Raw genomic sequence first — 9732 nt, 5'->3', positions numbered from 1 at the left:
GACTGCGGGCGCCTAACCAGCGGCTTCCTGCGTCAAAGCACGACTGTTTTCCCTGCAATCTTCTCATTACGCTCTTGCGTAACGTGAATGAAGAGCAATTTTGATTCTGCGGGGGAATGTAGAGTGCAGAATTCCCACCGATCGTGTGCAGTGGAGCCTGCGTTAGTGTTCAACGTGTAAAATCACACCCAGAGTAGTGCATCTGCTACATCTGCTCTGTTCATACATCTGATGAGATTGTCTGACATGCATACGATGAGCGTCTGCTTTACGATGATTTAAAAAAAAGCCACAACACGATCTCATTATCCATCCAGACTGTTGGTTTCCTGCCTCGTTCAAGTCCAGACTCAAGACGTGTCTCATCTCCTTTGCCCATCTATATTTATATATTCCATATAAAATACCACCTTTCCCCCTCATGATGTGCGTGCCACCTTATATGGTACCCCATCTTCATGCCGTTGCATTTATAAATACTGTAATTATTCACAGCACTGTGTCTAATCCACTGCTGAATGAAGGCCGCCTCCCAACGCTGTGTTGGTCGTGGGGGCTGTTCGACCACACTTCACCATACCACTGGTCAGTGCAGGTTGGTGAAGGCGTGTTGGGGAGAGCCCATAAACGTCTTCTTGGTTCTTTCGGTAAAGTCACGTAGAAGGGAAGTAATAAAATAATAAAAATACAACATAAAATAATTATCACGCTTAAGATGTCACTACTGATGGTAGCCATTGGCTGGAATCAAAGGCAGGTCGCCAGATTCATATTACAATGTGCTAACCATTGCGCCACCGCTCCACCACACTTGTAATTCGATGCTCTGTTAATCCAAATCGTGCTGCATTATTCAGTCACTATACGGTGTGCATATGATGTCATAACACAGTAAGATATTAAGTATGTTTTTGATGTGATATATTGAAAAAAAATTATGAATTCATAACATTACTTTTAATATACCATTTCTACCTTGTTACAAGGTATGTCATAAAAAAAACGAAACGGCTTCCTGTTTCTATTCGAAGGATTAACAAATCTGTGGTCACGTGGATTTTTCTCCGGGTCCTCCGTTTGTTTCCCCTCGACATTTAAAAACATGCGTTTGGGGTATTTGGCTGCAATACATTTCCACGAGATAAGCCACTTCGTGGAGCTCTTTAGCTCAGTTGGCCTTACCTGGTAAAATAACAAAAGAATGTTCGTAGTAGTAACAGCAGGAGCGGCTACCATAGAATGAAACATTCTATCCAGACGGAGGAATTTTTTCGATGTAAAGCTTTCGTGACTGCAGGGATTCATATTCTTGGTTCTTTCGGTAAAGTCACGTAGAAGGGAAATAATGAAATAATAAAAATAAAACATGATAAAATTCTCACGACGTTTCGGCCACAACGCAATCAGCCGTCCTCACGTGAAGAAACAGAGCTGTCGGAAAGACAGCGTCCTAATGAACACTGCTAAGCTTGGCAGCGTATTTTTAAGCTGGGTGGGAGGAGCAGAGCGCCTTGACAAAGGAGTTTACATACAGACGGAGAAAGATTGCGATGCGCTATGGGACTCTACCGTATCCAGGTATATCATATCAGCATCCCGGCAGCTCGTGGCGCGACACTTTTACGTCTACCCAAAGTGAAACTTCCAAGAGCTCAAAGTATTTTTTGCACAATGTCGTGAGCTGTGCGATCTTTAGCCAAGGCGGTTTCCCATTTGGAAAGAGGATAAAGTGGCTCGTTCTCCAGATGCAATCAATGTCGCGGGTCACCTTGTGCTATTCCTCTGTCTTACTTCTTACTCATTTCAAAAGCAACTGGCAGAATGGCCAAAGGCGCGTGTTGAGTCTTGGCAATTCCACCCGAGGGCATCGGGGGCAGCTCGATGCCTCGCGCTCGTGCCAACCCCCGTGTAAGATGCGAAATGAGTGGCCAGTGCACGCTCGAGCGATGAACGGATTGCACTTCGACACATTCGCAAATGGGCATCCTTTTTTATTCTCCAGGTGCGCGGACACGAAGAGCAGCAGCAGCAGCATGTCCCGTGTCTTATTTGACCACGATTAGGCACAGCCCTCGACAATATTGTATTCTACGCAGGCAGAAGGCACGTAATAATAATTATACTGGGAGGAACCACCTGGTCCCAACCAGCCCACAGGGGATTGTTGTGTCCGTCCGTCTGTCGTGCAGGGAGGGGCTGGGTGGGGAGGGGTGGGGAGGGTGGGGCTGGGTGGGAGGGGAGGGTGGGGCTGGGTGGGAGGGGAGGGTGGGGAGGGGCTGGGTGGGGAGGGTGGGGAGGGGCTGGGAGGGGAGGGTGGGGAGGGGCTGGGTGGGGAGGGTGGGGAGGGGTGAGGGGTGGGGCTGGGTGGGGAGGGGCTGGTCACCCCGTGGTGCCCTTTTAAAACTCAACGTTTAACCCACTCACGCCGGCTTGTGCCCGCCCTCACAGTCGGCATATTTGCGGAATACACCACGCCGCCGTTGACCCTGGCCATTGACCGAGCAACCCAACACGTTCCTACCAGCTCCCTCCGCAGCGGGAATGTGTTTGTCGATGCCGGTGCTGAAGAGAGAAGGAGAGAGATGGCGGTGGAGCCGCTTGTTCAGTCGTTCAGTTCCCGTGCCTCGTCTGCCGCGCACGCGGCGATTATTGCGCACCTCCGATGGGTACGGTTAGCCACGTACGGTGCGAAAGAAGTTCAGCGTACACATGAACCTCCACGAGGCGCCGTCTGTCCCCCCCCCCGCGCCTGGCTTTTCGGGGCTGCAAGGGAAGCTCACCGGAGCGTGCCACGGGCGAGGTGGTGGCAGGAGACCGGCTCTGCGCTTCGCTTCGTCTCAACGCAACTTCACGTGGCTTCTTGTTATTCGTATAAACACGCCGAGAGTAAACGCTGTCGGGGTCATAAACCATCCCCCACCCCCTTCCCCCCGATGGCAACCGCAGGAAATGGCAACAAAGATTTAGAAAATTCGCTTCAAAGGTCAGGAAGTCGGGTATTAAAATTGTGTGTTTGTGCACAGATTCCACACGCTCGGTTCTTTCTACGGCAAAAGTGAATAATGGACTCATTGTGAACGTGCTGATATTCGTTGTAATTACAAGCGTACGTGTCGATCTGTGTCAATCGGCTGCTGAATGCGCCCCCCCCCCCATCATGCCCCATGTTAGTTGTGGGGGTTATCTGACCATACTTCACCACGCTGGTCAGTGAGGGTTGGTGAAGGTGGGGAGCAAAGAACGTAGAGGCACAGTGCAAAATAAAGGTTCGTCGGTTTAACACGTGGGCTTGCGCTACCAATATCATCCCTAATACAGGCTTACTTTAGGTTAGATCGCGTAAATACGTGTCGTTAAACCCGCCACCACCCGACACGGCCAATTAGTAAGGGGTGTCACGTAAAGAGAACATGCCAATTCGTTAACTAGTACGGCACACCAGTGTGTTGGAGAGTAAATCCACAACATTTACAGGTTGTTAATGTTTACGTGACAAACCTTACTGATTGGCTGTGGCAGGGGTTAACGGCACATTTATATTTACGCGATCTAAGCCAACAAAAACTTGGATTATGGACACATGTTTGAGTTTACTGCACTGCCCTCTGCTGCCCGCCGCTCATCCCCGCAGCCGATGCGCCTTGTTACCGATGGGGTTTGCACCGTCCAGCCTCAACACCGAGATCTTGGGAGATCAGGTGCATCCTCGGTGATTGATGATCGGCTTCATCTATATATACAAGTCTAATTGGCAAGCCAAGCCCGATATACATACTGTCAGTGATCGTTAGATTTCTCAACGTACACTAACCGTCTCCACTCTGTAACTGGAACAAAAAAATAACGTTAATGTTTTGTTAATGATCGATGCCATTTTGGTGGTTAATTGGGGACGGCACTGGGTGCTCACTGTGAGATGCAGGCCACAAGGTCATCCTCATGTATTTATGTAGAACTTCTTTCGCACCGTACGTAGCCAACCCTGCTAATCGGAGGTGCAGGGGAAGGACAACAAAATAATACAAAAGAAGTTTTAAAGAAATTAGTTTTCAATTTAGATTTAAAACGTGCATAGCTCCAGGAGCTTCCTAATTATGGAAGGAAGCGCATTCCAGACGGCCGTAGAAGCAGTGCCGGATTAAGCTAGTGCGGGGCCTGTAGCATATGTTCTAAAGGGGCCCTAAAACACACACACACACATACGTATTAAAACACAATTTTTTTTTACTTGCATTGTAAAGTAATTGTATTTTTTCATTTGCTATACAGCCAGATAATACGACAAATCGCTAACATTAAACACCCAGTTGTTCATAAAAGTCGAAGGCGGTATAGTACTATAGAAATAGAGCAAGTGCAGAATCACTGAACCGGAATTGATAGCTTGAAAGCATTTAGCGCGGGGCCTTTGAAAGTACGGGGACCGGAGAATATGTAGCTACTTGTGCTACTAGGATAATCCTGCACTGCGTAGAAGCCCATCTGAAGGCGCGCGATGCAATGACCACCTTTGTTCAATGGTTCGCCAAAAGCCGCTTGTGCATCGGAGGGGACGAGGGGGACCCGGTCAACTTGGGTCACCGGCAAAGTGTGCTTATAATGTCGTGACGTGTATCGTATTGATCTTTGCAGACGTAGGAAGTGAAAAATGTGTGTACTACACACATCATGCACAAGTTATAAATACATTTTTACTGCCATTTTTTTTTCAATCCACTGATGGATGGAGCCCTCCCCAGGCTATATCAGCCCTGAGAGTTGTTTGACCACACAGTCTTTAATCACGCTGGGCAGCGTGGGTTGGTGAAGGGCGGTGGGTGGTGGAGTGGGGGTCAGGAGTCAAACTCAGCACGCTAAGTTTAGAGTGCGGTACGCAAGCGACTGGGCATTGTACGTATGTATGTTGAACTTCTTTCGCACCGTACGTAGCCAACCATGGTAATGGGAGGTGCATGAGAAGAACAATAAATAATATGTGATTTAAAGCTTTCGTGACTGCAGGGATTCATATTCTTGGTTCTTTCGGTAAAGTCACGTAGAAGGGAAATAATAAAATAATATAAATATTTAAAAAAATCTCATGACGTTTCGGCTGCAACACAAGCAATCATCATTAGGTGTGAAATCCACAGCAAGAACATTTGTGGATTTCACACCTGATGATGATTGCTTGTGTTGCAGTCGAAACGTCGTGAGAATTTGTATTGTTTTATATCTATATTATTTTATTATTTCCCTTCTACGTGACTTTACCGAAAGAACCAAGAATATAAATAATATGTGCTCAATGAGTATGTGTTGTTATACTTGTTTTCCAGAATAAACATTTAATACGTGTATTAAAACAAAATCAATTAAAGCATGGTTGTGTACCATTGGAATATAATAGCGGGAAATGGATATACACTGTACTGAATTCATATGTTTCAATGCACAGAATGGGAGTGGAAAGTCGAGGTAATGCAGCGGAAGGTGGTTATTATTCTATTTTTAGAAAAGTATCTTTCACAAAAATGGCTCGTGTTTACAGAAAATAATTGTGCAACTGAATATGCACAACTCATAAAAATAGGTTTTACCCTTTCCGGAAATAACACAGTTGTGTTAAGATGTTAAAACACCAAACTGATACCTTTTGCAAGGAACCATGTCTGCATTAACCACATGTACTTGTGGTGAGCATGCAAAAAAACATGCTCTGATAGTATATGCATTGTCTTTTAAACTGATTGGTCCACACCAGAGACAGCTTTCTTTAGAGCCTCGTCTCAAACAGTGTTAGACCAGAGGACGCCAAAAGGCGAACAGCACAAAGACATTGCCACTATCAGGACATTGAGAGCTCGGGGTGAGCAGCTACATCATGGGACCAATCAGTTTCAAAGACAATGCATATAATATCAGAGCATGTTTGTTTGCATGTTCACCACAAGTTTATGTGGTTAATGCAGACATGAGTCCTTGCAAAAGATTTCAGTTGAGTGTTTTAACATCTTAACACATTGCCAGAAAGGGTAAAACCTATTCTTTATATTATGATAAGTGCCGCTTTGCCTATAAATAGACGGCTGAAATGTAAAGCTGGTGACCAAATATTTACTTGCAAATGTAATCCCAATCCTCGGCACACAAACAAGCCAGGTAAGTCAGAGCCAGGGAGTGAGCTCATGTGGATGCATTTAATCTGCCGGCTTTTTTAATGGCGCCGGCGATGAGATGATGTCGTTTAAGGTGACGCTTGTGGTGAAATACAAATTCGAAAATCCATAACAGAGGTTTTTGGGTTGGATCGCGTAAATGTGAATGCGTCGTGAAAGAGTTGGCTGTCGCCTGATGATGCTTGTTGTAATTGCTGGCGAAACGTCGGACTCGAATTGTAGATGTTGTGGATTTACTCTCCAACACACCGGAGTGCTGTACTAGTAGCAAGTTGGCATGTTTTATCTACTAATTGGCTGTGTCGGGTGGTGGCGGGTTTAACGACACATTCATATTTATGCAATCTATCCCAAAAAAACCTTTATTATAAATAATATTGGTCAGGAAAGCCTACTACATGCGAAACAAATTCGAAAATGTTGACATCAATGATCATGCAATGCCACTCTTATCAATCACTAACATGTATATTAACATAGAGTTCCCAAACTCCAGTGCTCGCGATCACACACGACGTCTTTCCGCATTTACCAATGTACTCCTCCGCATTCAAATAAAGCTTAACTCGGTCCACGCTGCACCCGCCCGATGATTGTTAAACACGTCCCACGTGACGCTCTAAACAATGAACGCAGGATGCTTCAAAGTAAGATTAAGATCTCAGTGAACGCGCGTTCCACGTGACGCAGTATTTACAAATACAATCACGTAACTTGCATAATAATAATAACATTGCTATGACTTCATAGGACACATTTTACCCGTTCAACATGCAGGGTTCAGCGACCTCTCTTCGATGTTGAAGTAACAAAAACACTCAAGTCATGTGCGTGCGCGTGTGTTTTCATTAACGGGACGTGTGCAATAGTTTCCAGGTGATTTTTACATCAGAGTAAATACTACACGTGTGGCCTTGATTAGCCTGACACGTGCAAAGCTGTGTGTGGTTTGCACAAGCCCGCTCTGCAAGCAAGCGATAGTCGATGCCAGATGCTGCATCGGGGGTGGTGGGGGGGGGAGATTCGACCCCTTTGGGCGCCTGTGCTTTTGGTCAGTTTCCGAGCAGCGCAGGGATGTTGAACATTTTCCACAGATCGTTTTAAAGCCTATAAAGTGGTAAGCAGATGCACGCTCGGACTTACTGAGAGACGAGAGATAGAGCACGCGGATTCGAGCGCTTACGCAGAGTTAGATGCGTCACATTTAACCGGTACGAAAAAAGTAAATTGAGGTTGGGTGTTAGGAATTTGCGAGAAATGATGACGATTGTGGTGGCTGGTGGCCGAGACTAACGGTGGAGTGAGAGTCATGGGAGAGAACGATATTGGCAGGACGTCGGCCGCGGAGATGGGGCCATGGACTCAGCTGAGATGCATTGTTGTTTCGCGAGGCGGTGCGAGAGTCATTCACCCAGCAGTGGATAGAGCAGGGCTGATAATGAAACCAGCAGTGCTGGTGTACTTATCTAAGTGTAGCAGTGTGGCCAATATATGTGATCAGTTCCATGGCAACAGAATGAGAGCTTGGGACGAGACCTATCACAAAATATATCATAAATATAATATCGAATTCTTATAGTTAAAAAAATGTCCATACAGTATTCTTTGGGTCCTTCGGTAAAGCCACGTAGATAGAAAAATAAATGTTTCTCTCTACGTGGCTTTACCGAAAAACCCAAAGAATATGAATTCCTGCAGTCACGAAAGCTTTAAGTCAAGATGTACAAACAGTACTTATTTTAAATATTCTTACGTGGTAACTTGATGCAATGCACAAAAGAGCCAATGGCATCGAACTATGGATACTTTGCTCAAGTACCGGATGGATTGTTACATCGCAGAACTATGAGGGATGGCGAGGGTTTGGAGAGGCCATCATCCAGCAGCGCATGGCTGATGGCTGCTGATGAAGACATATGACTGCATTGGTCTTATATATTTTCGTTACCATGCCATAGCTTACATATTTATTTCCGCGTGCTCTAGAAATCCTGTCCGTCGGCTAATTGATACAAGCATTTTACAGTCTGACAACGACACTACACGCGTACAATGAAATATTGACCTTTCAGACGTTAATCGACCAACCTTGTGGCCTCGTTGAAAATACGCTGATGAACGTGGCCTCGTTAGATCACTTTACGAATCTCTATGTGGGGGGGGGAGCTGACACTCGAAGTTTCGCTCGCCAGACCACGGCCACATTAAGTTCCACTTGAAGCCATCGACGTGAGGCCATTACTATTACCAGACGCGTACAACAAACGCCACTGATCGAATTCACAGGCGAATGGGAGCAGCGAGAACGGTGACGTCTTTTGCAAAACAGACTGCTCTAAAAATAACAAAACCGCCTGGCTTTGCTCAGCCGTGGTTTGAAGAAACGTTTATATCGTGCGGTGCGAATATAATTTCCACTTTTCCAGAAATTACACTGAAAATCCAGACGCGCGGGGTAATCTAACAAGGACGGAGGTGGAGCGGTGGTGTAGTGGTTAGCGCACCGGTCGATGATGTTTATAGTCTGTTGTCCTCATCCCGCACCTCCAATTAGCACGGTTGGCTACGTACGGTGCGAAAAAAGTTCAACATACAGGGCGGTCCAGATGTATTGTGACCCGCAATTAATTGACCCCGAACATGTTTTCCTTTGCATATTCATTTCTGCATTTACACGCAGTGGTATACACACATATTACGTTTTCGAGAATCAAATGGGGGCCCACAAGACATCTGGACCACCCTGAACATCGATACAAGCCATCAGTGGCGAGTGATATCTGAACCGGTCCTTGGTGCACTCCAACCCATCACACATCTGCACTGACCAGCGTGGTGAAGTACACGTGTGGTCACAAACATCTTTCATAACGGACACGGCGTAGGGAGGCCTCCATCCAGCAGTGGATTGACAAACGTCTATAAATGCCTGCGATCGCCATATAATCGAACAAAAGGCAGCCTTGCAGCGCCCACGCCTTCAGCGGTGTGCGTGAACAAGAAGGATGGCGAATGCGAAGAGAACATTTCATAAGCAAAGACACTGTTGCGTTTTGCCACTGAACTGCGAGTGGGCAATGGAGCAACAGGAACACGTAACCGCCCTTTTGTCAGTCGGCTGCTGGATGAAGCCGCCCTCCCACGGAGATCGTGTGGCTTGTTGGGGTTGTTTGACCATATTTCACCACGTTGGTCAGTGAGAGTTGGTGGGGAGCATAGATCGACGCGAAAGCATGAAAGTACAGTACAACGGATTTTTTTTTTACACAATGGATTTTCCGGCACTGCCCTCTGTTGCCCACAACGCTCTCACTCAGCAGCCTCCTGCACCGGTGTTATAGATGATGATCACCCATCCAAGCAAGGGCTATCCAGGCTCAAAATTGCTTATCTCCAGAAATCTGTACAGGGGGGTCCAGATGTCTTTTGACTCCCATTTAACTCTCTAAAATGTTATATTTGTTCAGTGGGGTTTCTCTAAAACAGAAATTAATATGCACAGCAAAAACATAATTAGGGGTCAATTCATTGGGGGGCACAAGACATCTTGACCACCCTGTACTGTAGTCCTATG

This window comes from Lethenteron reissneri, chromosome 20 (assembly GCF_015708825.2).
Source record: "Lethenteron reissneri isolate LAM-NWPU_2019-01 chromosome 20, ASM1570882v1, whole genome shotgun sequence".
NCBI classification, from domain to species: Eukaryota; Metazoa; Chordata; class Hyperoartia; order Petromyzontiformes; family Petromyzontidae; genus Lethenteron; species Lethenteron reissneri.
This window is presented reverse-complemented; position numbering follows the sequence as displayed.